At 42.4% G+C, this 16,472-nt stretch overlaps 1 pseudogene; it reads right to left on the reverse strand.

Annotated features, from left to right (window-relative positions):
* LOC103212175 overlaps positions 1–4,342 on the reverse strand; it is a 55,782-nt pseudogene extending 51,440 nt beyond the window's left edge.
* Between the last annotated feature and the right edge of the window lie 12,130 nt (positions 4,343–16,472).

Consider the following 16,472-nt stretch of genomic DNA (forward strand, 5'->3'; position numbering starts at 1 on the left):
GCCAGCTTTCTGGTGAGCAGTCAAGTGCCTTAGGCACTATGCTACCAGAGCTCCTAACACTTGAAGGTAATAGAACACATGTAAAAGGCAGTCTACAGAAACATAACTACCCAGTGGATAAAACCCTGACTCCACCTGTTGCAACCTCAATGGCCTTGTAAAAGCCTGTTTGACTTTCTGAACTTCAGTTTCTTCACTTATAAAATGGGTTTAAAGTTGTCTACCTCATAGGATTGGTGTAAAGATCAAAAGAGATATTAAATATAAGGCAGAGAGCCTGGAACTAAAACAAAAATATAGATATGAATAATCAAAACTAATACTAGTACTAATCAGAGCTCACTCTTTCTCTTCCTCTGGCTAACCAAACTAATCTTCTCATCACGTTAGCAGTGAATCAAGTATAATTTCAGAGCATCTCTTGAATTGTTGTTTGTAACTGATCATTAAAATTGTATTTATTTTTTATTGCTTTGGTTTTCATTCACATGCCACCTCTAAGTTGTGTTCTTGATTAAAGTCACTTAAACCCCAGCCAAGAAAACGACAACCTTCCAAGAATGTCTGTCTTTCTATGTGTCAGTGGCAGCAAGGAAGGGGTGACTGGAGATGGTTCAAAGCACTTGCTGAAGCATAAGGCATCGGACCTTGTCAGGAACCCTCAGGCTCCTAGCAGCACTTCTGCTCTCTGCACACAGCCCTCAGTGGAAAAGTACTGCCCAGACTCTGTGAATTATTAATGTCATCATGACATCAAATACTCACTAAGAACAGTGGCCCCCACAATGTAGATTGTTGCGGAAGTGAAGAGCCAGCAATAATCTTTTTGAGCATAATCAGGATTTTCTGTTTCTTTCTGGAGTCAGGGGCCACCCTGCTCGTTCTCAGTTCCTTCATACACAGAACTCAGACCCCATTAGGTTTAAATACTTCTGCCTCTTTTGAGGGTGATGATATTGAGGGAAAGATGTTAGATGGCCCTCACCCTTCAGTTAATGGTGTTGCACCAATTTTAAATGAGTTTACCTTTGAGTTCGTGACAACTGGTCAACAAGAAAACATTCAAGGTCCTTTCAGTTTTCTGTTTTCCCTTTCACTGACCAAGAACTGAATGCAACCAGGTCAAAATTGCTGGAAGGTAGAAAATTATTGACACATGGAAAATTCCAGTAGTTAAGGTCCAAAGGAAATACCCCTGTCATGGTCTATATTATTTGGCAAGACTTCAAGGCAAGTTCTTAGTAAGGGTAACCTCTCAAAGAATTGATTTATATTTAAGTCAAAGAAAGAAAATAGAAAAAAAAAAGAAAAGAAATCATGGCTCAACAGGTATGAGCTCTGGACCCCTGAGTTTTCTTTCAAAGCATATACTGAATACAGGTACTCTGGAGTATACGAACATACTCCCCTACCCAGTGAAAAACCACCTGCCACTTATGCAATGCCAGGCATTCTTTCAGATGATCTCTTTATCATACCAAGTTTACCCTCACAGCAACCAAAGGATATATACTTGTATGGCCTTTTCACGTTTGAGGAAATTGATGCTTAAAAGGATATGTCATTGACCAAGGTCAGTAGAGTTGCAACTCAAAGGCAGATTCATCTGGATCTAAAACCTTTAAGAGTCTCATATAATGTAGCAGAGGGCCTGAGGAGAAAATAACTAACTCCAGAGCAGAACATAATTAGCAAGACAAAATTAAATCTGTAGTAGCCTGAGAGTATCTGTAGACAAGAGTCCTAGGGTATTACAAATGGTTAATGTACTAGGCTGCTCTGTGAAGGGTTGGAGATCCAAGTGCACCCACAGACATCTCAGAGGGAAGATATAGCAATCTACTTTTGAAAAATTAGCCATTGCTAACTAACCTTTAGAGGACAGTTCTACGCTAACACACATACAGTCACAGTAAGTCCAAGTTGACCTGATGACAACTGGTATAGTATCTATAGACAAAAGATGTAGACAGTTGGTAGGGGGATCAGCTATCTCTGTTTTCCCACTCAGGATGCAAAAATTTCAGCGAACCAGGGCAGTCTCAGGTACACTGTCATAGTTGTTCATCTGGTAGTAGGTAAGGATCAGGAACTGAAGAGAAATCTGTACAAGTGAGGAGTCTGACCTTTGTTCTCTGAAGAATAAGATGACTGATAGGGATGGAGGCCATTTTAGGAAGGAGAAGGTGATAGAAAGAGAATTTGGGTGTTGGGTGAAGAATGGATTGGAGACAGTGAGAATAGTGGCTGGAGGCTTATAATGAAGAGAGAAGGCTGGGGTTGGAGAGATGAGGAAGAAAGTGAAATAAATGACTTACAAGAGTTCCTTTAGATCTAAGGCTGTGATTCGAAGACTAAATTTCTCAGGGAAAAAAGAAAATCAGATCAAAGCAGAAACATTTATTATATACGGACTAAATCAAGTAGAATAATTTTAACAGATGATCCAGTACCTATCCAAATTCTATCCAAACTTGGTTTTACATAAAAGAGAAATTTCTAGAAATTAGACACCAAACTGTGTGCTATCTTGGGATTATTTCAAAAAATCAGCTCAGCAGTCCTATAAAAATCCTATAAGTTCGTTTATTATGTCCAGGTTATAGGTAAGAAATGGACAGTCAAAAGCTGTAACTCCCTCAAGGGTATGTTGTTGTTGTTGTTATGTGCCGTAGAGTTGGCCCCGACTCATAGCGACCCCTCCTTGGGTTTCTGAGGCAGTATCACTATGGAAGTAGGATAGCCCAACCTTCCTTCCAAGGAGTGGCTAATGGGTTTGAACCGCCAGCCTTCTGGTTAGCAGTCAAGTGCTTTAGCCACTATGCTACCAGAGCTCCTCCTCAAGGGTATACAACTAGCAAGTGACGGACCCAGGATTTGAACTCCAAAACACAGATTCTTAGTTTATCCTCCTTTAGATTTCCTAAAACAAGGGACAGAGAAGCCAATACAAAAGACCAGTTAAAACTGAAAAATCTACCAGGGGTCCAAACAGTTTAGAAAATATAGTCTTGAAGGTACCAGGGTTGGGGTGGTGGTAAGACAGGCAGAAGAAATGATTCTTGCCCCACAGTTCTGAGCCACTGAAATGTGATCCTCACCCTTATCAGCAGGATTGCTTCTCATCTCCCTCTGGGCTCGGGGACACAGGGAGAAGCAAAGATGAAGGGATGTTCGGAGAACCTGAGAGGAAGAGAATGCTGCCTGAAGCCTCTGGGACCTTCCAGGGAAGACACTTTCTGAAAGTTAATTACTTTCTGGGTGAACATCTGATTAAAAATATCATTTGTAAGCCCCACCTGCCGCGGATGTCTCCTGTTTTTAAAGTGGATGTTCAAAGAATGTTAAAATCCTAATATATATCTTCATCTCCTGTGGAAAACAGAATGGCGATTATTTTGGGCCTTGGGAAGTTGGGATCCAGTCACGAAATTCATCATTCCCCTTATGCAATCTAGGAGAACAGGGAACAGATCAGATGAGAAATCTCAAAAGAAAACATGCCGCCTGCAAAATTGGTCTGAGTCATTGCTCCAAGTGAGAGGCTGGATTTGAATCTGGTATGAATTTTTTTTTTTTTTTAACATTTAAACCTATGACCCCTTTACCCTGACAGTGAGGCTCTCTGTCATCTTGGAAATGGGCCAGTTTGTTTTTGCCTGTATGTTCAAGAGCTGTCCTTGTTCAAGCATTTGCTGCAATATTCATTGTAGAGTGGAAAAGCCCAGCAACAGAGGCCAAGAAACCATAGTTCTGGCCTCGCCTGCATGCCCTTAGGTAAATCACATGGCTGTGAGTTTCAGCTTTCCTCTCTATAAAATGTAATCTTTGCTTCTGATTAGATTATCACTTCTACATGCACTAGGTTTTTAGGGCCCTTGTAACAAATTACCACAAACTGGGTGGCTTAAAATAACAGAAATTTCTTCTCTCACAGTTCTAGAGACTAGGTGTTTGAAATCAAGGTGTCTGTAGGACAATGATGTCTCTGAAGGCCCTAGGCAAGGCTCTGCTCCATGCCTTTCTCTTAGCTTCTGGTGTTGCCAGCAAACCTTCATGTTCCTTGACACATCACTACAATCTCTTCCTGCAGCATCTATATCACTCTGCCCTTTATCTCTGTCTCTGTGTCTCCTCTTCTTATAAGGACACCAGTCACATCGGATGTCCTCATCTTCATTAATCACATCTGCAACATCTATTTGCAAATAAGGTCATATGTTGACATTTCAGGAAGGGTATGGATTGTAGAGGTACACTATTTACCAGTACACCCAGCTACTTTACCCAGTACTCCCTTCCTCCTCTCATTCTCCTTCCTTCCTGACTTTTCCATCGCCATCATAGAAAGAATGTGAGTTGTGGATTAAGGAATGAGCTTATACAAGACATAGAAAGAGCCCACACAATGCTACTCCCTCAGACTCCAGAATTCTTTGTAAGAAAGTCGGGGAAGGAAGGAAGAGGATTGAGAAATTGTTAAAGCAAAAAAAAATTTGTTTATTTATTCATTTTACTGAGCACTCATTATGATTTTAATCAAGCGCTGGGCCTTGGGGCTAACGAGGTGAATAAAATATCACCTCTGGCCACAAGAGAAATAAAATGTTAATTAAAATTGAATGCAATTGCTCTGGTAGCATAGTGCCTAAGGCACTTGACTGCTAACCACAAGGCTGGCGGTTCAAACCCACTAGCCACTCCTCGGAAGGAAGGTTGGGCAATCTACTTCCGTAGTGATACCGCCTCGAAAACCCAAAGAGGGGTCGCTATGAGTTGGGTCCGACTAGATGGCACATAACAACAAGGCAAGAAAACAATCAACTTACAATGGAAACAAATGACAGAGAGCTTCACCTGACCTTATTAAGTCATGAAAATCTTCCCAACCAAAAACACCAAACTCAATGCATCTACTGGATTCTGACTCAAAACGGTTCCCATTGTGTTTCCAAAGCTGTTATTCTTTACGATAGCAGACTGCCTCATCTTTCTTCCACAGAGCGACTGGGGGATTTGAACCACCAACCTTTGGGTTAATAGCCAAGTAAGCAATGCTCCACCAGAGCTCCTTGAAAATTTTCCCAGAGGAGGTAAATATAAAGTGGTGCATGGGTAAAAAAGCTACTCCAGTAGGAAGGAGCACAGAGCACAGGCAGAAGTTTAGGTAGTTAAGTGTATCTGCAGTTCAGAGTTGTAGGGCATGGCGATCACTGTTGTTAAGTACCATCGAGTCAGCTTTGACTCATAGTGACCCCCTATGACAGAGTAGAACAGCCCCATAAGGTTTTCTTGACCGATCTCCTGTGAGCCCCTGGATAAGTTCAAACTGCCAACCTTTTGGTTAGCAACTGAGCACTTAACCATTGTGCCACCAGGGTTCTTTGACATGGCCAAGCAAAGGGTCAAATCACAGAAAGTTATAGAAGCCTTGCTAAGGAAAGCAGTGGCTTTTCATCATGGTACACATGTGGAGTTGTGAGAGGTTATACTCACTCTCCTGGTACCAGCCATGAGTCCACACTTGTCATGTCTCCACATTAATGTGTAGAACTCCAGAGAACTTGAACAGAAGGACAAAAACTACAGAAAAGCAAGAAAGCTTAATAATGCTATTAAACTGGAAGAGAATACCTGGGGCAGCAATACATTTCCCGTCAATAATTGGTCTACTGCTTATAGAACTGTTGGAACCACATACACTTTAAAGTCGGTTACAAACTAGTGAAGCTAGTTTGCATTCACTTTTCCTCCCACTGGACATTGGATGAGTCATCTATAACAGAAAACATGAGACTAAACCAATACTATTTTTGAGAGTTTTCACCAACTCTCTTTGTTAGAAGTTCTTTCTTCCCCACTTACCTTCAGTGAACCCAATGTTGTAAAACTTTCGACTTAGACAAATTGAATTGCTGAAATATTAATTGGTTATTTTTATATTTGATCACACAAGTCTAACAATTTTATATTATATGTACATTCTTATACTTGAGTAGTACAAACCTAACAGTAATACTGGGATTTAACAAGAGATTTCTGAATATTGAAAATAGCTTGAAGCCTACCATCTGGAGACTGAAGACTGAAAATCTCCAAAGCAAATTATCTCCAGCAGTGACAGTCTACGACTCTAAATATTAGAGTAACCAAAAGGGAGGAGAAATTGGATCTCTTCAAGAATTCAGGAAGGAGGAAAGTCATTGAGAAATGAGATGTCTAAAGCAAGCTAGGGTGGTAGGGAAACACGAAGTCCTGTGATGAGGCAGAGAATTTATGAGTGTGCGGGTTTGGGTTAGAATCAGAGGTTGACTTTTCACTAGACTTTGATTAGAAGCAATTACTTCACCTCTGGGAGTAAGTTTTCCTTTTGCACATCAGGTCAATAATTCTTAGCTTGGAAGTGTTGTAAGGATTAAAAGAAATACTGTATGTAAAGTGATGCACGATACCCGGCCCACAGTAAGTGCACAAAGGACACTAGTAATGGCACTCATGACCATGTTGCTTTATTCAAGAGACTCAGACACCAAGAAGCAGTTTCATTTGTTTGCTATGCAGAAAGATGTGTCTTTATTGCTCTAATGACAATTAGATGGCTTGAGAGGCTGCCTGAGGATAGTATGCAGTTGTCATTGCAGATAATAAAAGCAGAAATGGGGAGAGAATTAATGAGGAAAATAGACAAATCCAAAATGCTGGGCCATCATCCGTCTGGACTGCATCAATGCAGGGGAAGGAAGGGATGACGTAAGTGCTTATTCCTAACTCTCCCTCTCAGAGAATGCTGATTTTTTTTTTTTCAGTCTGGCTTCTGCTCTTAGAACTCACAACACACCTGGACTACAAACAGCATTCTTTTAAAAATCTCTATTTATTTACTTTTTGGCTTGGAGCCCTACAGCAACTGTGTGGGCCGTGGCTATGCAGTTGATATGTGGATAGGAAGGGAATGGTGATATGCTCCCCAAGAACTAGGAATGCGGCAAGTTCGCCCTCCCAATAGTCAAACCAGGAAATCATTAGAGGGAGAATGAGATATGAGGACTCACCTTCCAGAGACACAGTGGGCCTGGCCTAGAAAGACGAGGGCTAACTTCCATGAAGATATTGGCATATTAAGAGAAAACAGTATTTTGACCAGAAGCCAACTGACCAGCTGTAGAAACACAGAGAAAGAGAACCACAGAGGCAAAGGGTGTAGCAGCCTGACCCAAGCCCCGTCCAAGGTTGTGCAGCTTCACCAGTGCACTGGGGTCTATACTGGCTGCCTATAATTACCTTGCAGACAGACAACCTACCCTCAGCCCTGAACTCCTTGGCCAGCCCCTGAGAGTCTACCTGATTTAGCCCCAGACCATCCCACCCCCTAATTCTCTCCATCTCTCTCCTCTGTTTTCTTGGTGTTTTTGTAATGACTGTTCATCTGGCTGGGAATTTCCTTTCCTCGAATTCTGTGTGGCTCTCTCTTTCATTTCATCCAGGTCTCTGCTCAGATTTTACTTCTACAGAAAGCTCCTCACTGATCATTTTCTCTAAAATCTGACCAACAGAGAGTCAGGCCCTGAAAACACATTTGTGAAATGGTCAGCCATGTCTCCAAGACTTGCGGAAACAAAAGAAAAGAAAAGAAATACAAGTGCAAAGACCAACAAATGTCATGACCAAAAGAGTTGGCTTAAAAAGTTGAAAAGGAAGTATAGTCTGCACAACATAAAGCTGGTAAAATATTCAGTCTTGGCAGATTGCAGTGCTGCAGTAATATTTTCTGAACAAAGAAAGAAAGTGATCCAAGAGAAGGCTTGTTGATTAGAGCAGGGTTTCACAGCCATTAATCTGGCTTGCTAAAGCAAGTGACTATCTTCTAGAATGATTATTTATTCTGGTTTTTATTTTTATTTTAGAGTGAAAATTTTAATTGCTTTCTTCTAATCCTTCATTTTCTGAGACCTTGATCACAAATACTGTTTACAAAATCATGGATCTTTTTAGGAAGAAAGTGAGAAATGTTTCATTTCTATTTGGCAAAAGCATTGTAAAGATGGAGAAATCAGTCTTCCATGATGCCAGTAAACTATCAAATCCACTAAATGTCCTTTGCTCTGGTTGCATTCTCACTAGGCAAGGGTCTGATTATGACTTGCCTTTTCACATAGGTCTGCTAGGAAAAGGAAGAAAGAGGAACTAGGACATGAACTTTCTTCCTTCCCATGACAATTGTATTTCTTGTTGAGCATCAGTTTGAGCACAAATGACCCATTAAGAACTTAATTTGTGCTTTCTTATTCAGTTGTGAGGGTGTTTTATATCTCTGTAAGAAATTCACTTGAGCACCTTGCCTGGGCGGGGCAATCAGATCTGTGAGTCTTAAAGCCAAAACCAAACTCACTGTGGAGTCAGATCTGACTCACAGTTACCTCTCCTTGGGTTTCCAAGGCGCTATCACTACGGAAGTAGATTGCCCAACCTTCCTTGGGAGGAGTGGCTGGTGGGTGTGAACTGCCAGGCTTCTGGTTAGCAGTCAAATGCCTTAGGAATTACACCACCAGAGCACCTTAAAATCAGGGTAAAATTAAAGGTATTTCTCACTTAGACTGTGGAGGGGTAGGTGTATTGGTTCTCTAAAAAAAAAAAAAAAAAGACTCAGAATGACCCCCATTGGGTTTCTGAGGCTATAAATCTCTAGGTAGTAGATCACCCTGTCTCCCTTCCATGGAGCAGCTGGTGGGTTTGAACCACTGACTTTCCAGTCAGCAATGAAGTGCCTTATCCATTCTGCCACCAGACAGTTCTCTAGTGCTGCTAAAACAGATATATCACAAGTGGGTGGTTTTAACAAACAGGGATATATTCTCTTACCATTTAGGAGGCTAGAGGTCCAGGTTCACAATGCCAGCTCTAGGGGCTGAATGAAGGCCCCTCAACCTTGGGCTTCAGCTCTGCCTCTTCACTGAAGCTGGAGATGTCTCTTCACTCAGGCAGCCACTGGCTGCTGAGGCCGACAAACCCAAGGTCACAGGTAAAATGGCACAGTCCCAAGATTATCAAGCAACGCAGCAGGCCATAGTTCAAATCCAGAAACAGTCCCAAGACTGGCAGGCAACGTGCCAGGCTGCTGAACAAAGACTCAGCTACACGCATTGTCCAAGCATGCCACAACTGCCAGAGACCTTTCGCAAAGCTTCTCCTTAGACACTGGAAGCAGACCACGTCCCTACGGCAGCTACTCACTTGCTCACAGCAGATCCCACCATGGAGTTGATTACCAGTCTCATCATGAGGAATAATTACATCCAGCTGCCCAGCAACTCAAAACCAGGCCCAGCCAAGGTGACACATACATAACCTTAATTCCCACAGTGAATAAGAGTGTTTAGGTTAACAATTTCTGGGACCTTACTAATAGCCATGTGTTTCTACTTTAGGAAAACATTTGAAGAGCGTGGGGGTCGCATATGTATGTTTGTATAGTGTATGATGCGTATGTGTGTGTTTTGTTGTTGTTGTTGTTATGTGCCATCGAGACACAATGGCTGCAAAGGTGGGCTCAAGTATAGCAGGGATTGCGAGGATGGCGCAGGACCAGGCGATGTTTCATTCTGTTGCACGTAGGGTCTCTAGGAGTTGGAGCCGACTCAATGGCCCTATCAAGAACAGCACACAATGGAGTTCTATTCAGTCATAAAGCTAAACGAAGTCCAGATGCATATCACAACATGCATGAACCTTGTTAACATCATACTGAGTGAAATAAGTCAGTTGCAAAAGGACAAATGCTGTATGATCTCATTTATATGAAATAAGCAAATATTTAGAAAACAAAGATTATTTGTGCTTTCCAGAAGTGGGAGGGAGAGGGAAATGGGGAGTTTCTGTTTATGGGAGTGTAAGCTCGCAAGTGATGGAAAAATTTGGAAAAGGATAATGAGAATGATAGTGAAACTTGAATGTAATCAAGGTCACTGAACTGTACATATAAAAATTGTTGAGATGGCACGTTTTGCTATGTATTTTTTCACCACAATTAAAAAAAAAGAGAGAGTCTGTGAGCTCATCCGTGGCAGCATAAAAACAGATTACAAAACAGATTGTCACTGATTTGGAAAGCAAGTTGGTGAGTGGAAGCCATTTTGAAGAAACTCGGAAAGAAACTGATCCTCCCGAGGCCTTCGATAAGAAATCAAGGTGAATACAGGAAGGAGATCTGGCTTGAGAGCGAGCCCTACGGAAGAACCGGGATAAGCCCAGGAACTCCTGAATAAGCAGCAGAACTCTCAATAACCCTCACCAAGGCCACCTCCCCAGGCCACTACGGAGCTCCAAGGAGCTGAGGCCTGTGCAATCATTACCAACATGGAGATGTTCTCCCTTAGGCTCTGGGCTGGAGACTCAAGAATTGCACCTTCAACTCTTATCTCTGAAAGCTCACGCTCAGTTTTACTGCAAAATTCCTGAAGCTTTTCATGTGTATTTCTGGACTCAGCCTATCCCCTCAGCAGAGCCTGGGTGGCTGTTTAATGACAGTCTAATGAGGTCTCGGGGTGCCCTGAAGGACTGCTCTGGCCTGCAGCTTTTCCTGGAAGGAGCAGCCTTTGAATGACGGTGTGCATTAAATATGAATCAAGCTTTATGTCAGCATTTGGTGCACACATGAGTGAAATCCACCTCCGTATCACTCGTTCCTGAAGGTGATTTTCTCTCTGCATTACACCTGCAGAACACCATCTTCCTTTCTCTGGCAAGCCTGGATTCATGATTAATATTTTAAGCCTCCCAGGTCCCACTCCCCCTAGTTTCAAAAGTGCTTGAATGTGGGGCTTTTAAAAAATGTATCTATCTCCCCCATCCAGACTACTGAGGAGGAATTGCAAGTAGAAGACATGGCCACAGGGGCCTCAACAAACGCGGGTAAATCCTTCAATTGCTTCTGCAGTCATCTGGGTTTCCTTTCATTAGCATCTCAGAGGCTACTCTTCTCCCCTGCTGACCTTCATCTTGGCAGAGAAGACTGAGCAAGAGCGATCTGAGAAGCGCATTATTTCTTTCCGCTCCAAAATGTAGACTTGAAAAGTATGGTGAGCATTCTCAGCTCAGTTCAGAAAAAAACCCTCCTCTTCCCCTGTCATCCTGGCGACCGGCAGCCCCTCAGCTCAGCACCTGGAAGACTTTTCTCAGTTCTCCTTCCTTCGCCTGAACTCCCGTTTCCCCGCAGGGGCAGTGCTGACGCTTCCCCCAGGAGGCTGCTTGCATTCAGCTCACGGAGGGCTGCAGACACCTGGTCATCTCCCTGTACACACTCTCATTACAGCACTGCTCCTTTGCTCAAGAAGCAGGAAGAGCCTTCGATGTGGGGGCCCGAAGGGCTGGCTGCACGGCCCAGATCTGAGGTGCAATTGCTTAGGTTCACATGCAGCTCTGACACTAATTCCTAACCAGGGCAAGTCCCCTCATCTCTTCATACCTCAAATACATGATCTGTAAAATCAGTGATGATAATAATAATGAACAAATGATAAATGGTAGGTAAATGTTAGGTGATAGTACAAGTAAGACTTGTATGCAGCAGACATGTCAGTGGTTCCCAGATGACCAGAGTTTGGGAAGAAATGGTCTGGACAGATGCAATCCAAGGACTTGTCCATCTCTAAATTTCTAAGCATTGATTCATATATTCTTGTTGTTAGTTGTCACCAAGTCAATTCCAACTAATGACAACCCCATGTGTGCAGAAGAGAACTGCTTCAAAGAGTGTTCAAGTTGGTGACTGTTGGAAGATCACCAGGCCTGTCTTCCAAGGCATCTCTGAGTGGGTTTGAACCACCAATGTTGCAGCTAGTAGTTAAGTGCTTACCCATTTGCACTTTGCAGGGACTCATTGATCAATATAGTATATATAACTATTTATTGAGTGAGCATATCTGTGTTGAGCGGTAGACACACAGAGAATGAGGAGTGGTGTTTGCCTTTGGAATATTCAAAGTCTAGTGAGGCAGGTAACCCACAAACAACTACAGAAGTTCTTTTCACTGATCTCCACTTGAGAAGTCTTCAGAATAATGCAAGGCCTTCCTTCACTGCATAAAATATGCTGATTCATTCCCAGAAAATCTCTCTCTGTTATACCTTGTGTTTCTGTCCCTATCATTTTTGGATTGAACACCCCCTTCCCTGATTGGATTGAATAGATCAAGTGGAATTGTGACAATAGATGCAGCGTTCCAAGGGCAACCACCTTCAACTACCAGTGATGCAGAGCAGAGAAAAGACAATGAAGCCAACATCAGGTTCACACCATGACACTTCTAGCTGTGTTCATTTGAGCAATGGTTCAGTTAACACACTCAGCTACTAGCTGAAAGTTTAGAGGTCTGAGTCCAACAAGAAGAAAAAAACAACTCACTGCCATTCAGTCAATTTCTACTCATAGTGACCCCTCCTTGGGTTTCCAAGGCAGTGTCTCTATGGAAGTTGATTACCCAGTCCAACAAGGGGACCTCAAAAGACAGGCCTGGAAATCTACTTCCAAAATATCAGTCATTGAAAGCTCTATGGATCACAGATCTACTCTGACATACGTGGGGTCACTATGAGTCAGGGTCAACTTGATGGCCACTGGAGCTGTAATTTGAGCTCATGTCCATCTTGTAACAATGGAGATAATTCTATCTGTCTCTTGAAAGTGTTGTGAAAAACAAATGAAATCATAAATGAAAATATTTATGTATTGTAAACCTTCTTATAATATTAGTTTCATTAAAAAAGAGGCTAAAGAAAATGCATGGATGAAATAGAGAGAAGCAAGGAAGGGAAAAAAGAAGGAAAAAGACAAGATACACAGGTGGTACTTTTTCAAATTATAAAATAAGGAACTGTCTTCAATAGTTTACATTATAAGGCTGTAGGAATTCTGAAGAGGAGGAAATGACAAGGGAGTTATAGAATCAGGTTTCCATTTTTGTACTAACTTTAAAAATCTTTAGTAACTATGAACTCAAACATACCAAAGAGAATGGAGGTGGCACAGAACTAGGCAATATTTTGTTCTGTCATACATGAGGTAAAGATGAGTCAGAACCTATTGTTGTTGTTGTTGTTATGTGCCGTCGAGTCGGACCCGACTCATAGTGACCCCTCCTTGGGTTTCCAAGGCAGTATAACTACGGAAGTAGATTGCCCAACCTTCCTTCCGAGGAGTGCCTGGTGGGTTTGAACTGCCAGCCTTCTGGTTAGCAGTCAAGTGCCTTAGGCACTATGCTTCCAGACTCCTACTCCATGGTAACTAACAATAACAACGGGTAGATTTGTATGGGATGTTATCACAGATGAGGTTAGCAGTTAAATATAAGTGTAACCATCAACAAAAGTAAGCTTCCACAGTAAGAGTTAGGATGGATATAATAAAAGGACCAAGACTAGGGAAGGAGACTTGAAAAGATACAGGAGGGAGGGAAGCTTTAGGAAAAATTTCCAGATTTCTTAAAGGGACAGCTATGTGGGTGAAGTTGTTATGTGACTAGGACAGAGAACATTAGAGGGAAAGAAGGTTTGGGGGAGAAAATGAGGACTTTGTGGATATGTTAAATTTGAAGCTTCTGTGAAACAGCCGGTTGGGCAATCCTACTTCCGTAGTGATACTGCCTCGGAAACCCAAGGAGGGGTCGCTAACAGCCAGGTAAAGATGTCATCAGACACCTTGAACTAGAGACCGAAAGCTTACAGAGATGGTTATGGAAATTGATGGGAATGGGTTGGTTAATAATCTTTTCATAATTGCACAGTGAGAATAACACAAGTGGGCTCAGGACAGAACTGTGAAAAGCTCCAGTATTTAGAGCTTTATCTAATCAATGTTTTATATGATTCTAAAAAATTCTTGTCCAAGTTACACAATTCATATCCAGTTGTCAATGAAGGAGTTTATTGGTTAAAAGCACAGACTCTGGAGTCAGACTCACTAGCCTCAAATCCCAGCTCTGCCAGTTATTAACATGAGCTGGACAGTTCATCTCACTGAATCCCAGATTTCCCATACATAACGTGAGGATATGGTAAAGACATCTGACTACTCTGCTGTGAGAGCCATATGAGACAATGTGTGCAAAGTTCCCAGCCCAGTGTCAAATACATAAATACATCAGTAAGTGATAAATAGGAGCTCTGGTAGCATAGTGCCTAAGGCACTTGACTGCTAACCAGAAGGCTGGCAGTTCAAACCCACCAGCCATTCCTCGGAAGGAAGGTTGGGCAATCTGCTTCTGTAGTGATACTTTCTTGGTAACCCAAGGAGGGGTCACTATGAGTCAGGGCCAACTGGATGGCACATAACAACAACAACAAAGGTATAAAGGAGCTCTGGTAGCATAGTGCCTAAGGCACTTGACTGCTAACCAGAAGGCTGGCGGTTCAAACCCACCAGCCACTCCTCGGAAGGAAGGTTGGGCAATCTGCTTCTGTAGTGATACTGCCTGGGAAACCCAAGGAGGGGTCGCTATGAGTTGGGGCCGACTCAACCGCACATAACAACAACAACAAAGTGATAAATGCTAGAGGTTTAAAAGACTTTAGGATGCAGAGTGTCATTTGTTTGTGTTTCAAGATTTCTTCTATTCTATGAGAATTATTTCCAAGGCCTCTAGTTGAAGAGAAGACCATTGACAGGGTCTTTGTAATTTCTTCCCAGATTTGTCATGTGTTGGCCTCCAGCATCTCCCATCCTTTTCTGCTCCCTGGGAAACCACATCCCACTTCAAGCATGAACGCATGTTCTCCTTGCTAGGGTTCTCACTGTTCTTGCCTTCTATACCTACTGGTCCTGAAGGCCCGTGTCTCTGCTGTTGGTGGCCTCAGGCAAGTGTGTCTTCTGCCCACATGCAAGGGTTGGCTGGTGAAACCCAAGTATCAGATCTGGTTCTCCAGAGAAATAATGTGAATATAGAGAGAGACAGATTTACTTTAAAGAATTGGTTCATGTGATCTTGGGGGTTACAAAGTCTAAAATCCATAGGCCAGGTGACAGGCTGGAAACTCCAGCAGGATGGTTACATTCCAGTCTTGAGGCAGAATCCTTCTCCTTGGAGAAATCTCAGTTTGACTTATGTCCAGCTGATTGGGTAAGGCCCACCTACATTTGGAGGGTAATCTGCTTTACCTAAGGTCAAGTGATTTAAAAGTTAATTTCATGTAAGTATCTTCATAACAACATCTAGACTAGTATTTAGCCAAACAACTGGGAAGTATAGCTTAGCCAAGTCGACACATAAAACTCACTATCACACACAGCACCTCAGCCTGCATGGTCCTGGTGAGTTAATGCCTCAGCTCGCCCTATGTCAGCCACACTAACCCTATACACTGCTGCTCCTAGTTTGACCCTCAGCTGCCACTTCTTTCAAGCAATGGGCCCGTGACCACTACACCTACCTCCCAAAAGTGCTCAGGAGTTGGAGATGCATTCATTCATTCAGAAATAGTTATTAAGCTCTCATTGTGTTTCAGGCACTGAGCTAGGCATTGGAAATATTGAGATGAATAAGACCTGCCTTCTTGGAGTTTATCATCTGGAGCAAAAGTTAATAGTCCAAGCAAATACATAAACAAAATAATTTTATCATTTCAAATAATGATGGATTCAGTAAAGGAAATAAAAAGATGTGATGAGATAGAGTGGAATAGAACATACACATAGTCCAGCTACTGGACAATAAGCAGCATCATGAGAGATGGAGAAAAGATTGAAGTTGTCAAGGACTTCATGGTACTTGGTTTTACAATCAACACCAATGGAAGCAGCAGGCAAGACGTCAGATGACATAATGCATTGGGCAAATCTGCTGCAAAAGACCTCTTGGAAGTGCTGAAGAGCAAAGATGTCTCCTTGAAGACTGTGGTGCTCCTAACCCAAGATATTTTATTTCAATCTCACAGGCATAAGCCTGTGAGAGTTGGACAACGAATAAGGAAGACTGAAGAAGAGTTGATGCTTTTGAGTTGGGGTGTTGGAAAAGAATGCTGAGAGTTCTGTGGTCTGCTAAAAGAACTAACAAATCTAACCTGGAAAAAATGGAGCCAGAATGCTCTTGGAAATGAGAATGGCCAAATTTTGTCTCACCTACTTTGGTCATGTTGTTGGAAGGAACCATTCCCTGGAGAAGGATATCATGCTTGGTAAAGTGGAGGGTCAATGAAAAAGGGGAAGGCCCTCAGCAAGATGGATTGACACAGGGGCTGCAACAATGGGCTCAGGTAGATCATGAGGATGACACAGGATGGGGCAGCGTTTCGTTCTGTTGTACATACGGTCGCTATGTGTCTGAGACCACCCGATAGCACCTAACAACAACATAGTCCAGCTTCTCAGATGATACGTTCATCATATAGATTGAATAATTACAGTGAAAGGATACAACCCTAATGCACACCTTTCCTGATTTTAAACCATACAGTATATGTTCACTGTATTCTAACGACAGCCT

Source organism: Orycteropus afer, unplaced genomic scaffold (genome assembly GCF_000298275.1).
Source record: "Orycteropus afer afer isolate SDZICR_OR568_19922 unplaced genomic scaffold, OryAfe1.0 scaffold00865, whole genome shotgun sequence".
In the NCBI taxonomy this organism is placed as follows: domain Eukaryota; kingdom Metazoa; phylum Chordata; class Mammalia; order Tubulidentata; family Orycteropodidae; genus Orycteropus; species Orycteropus afer.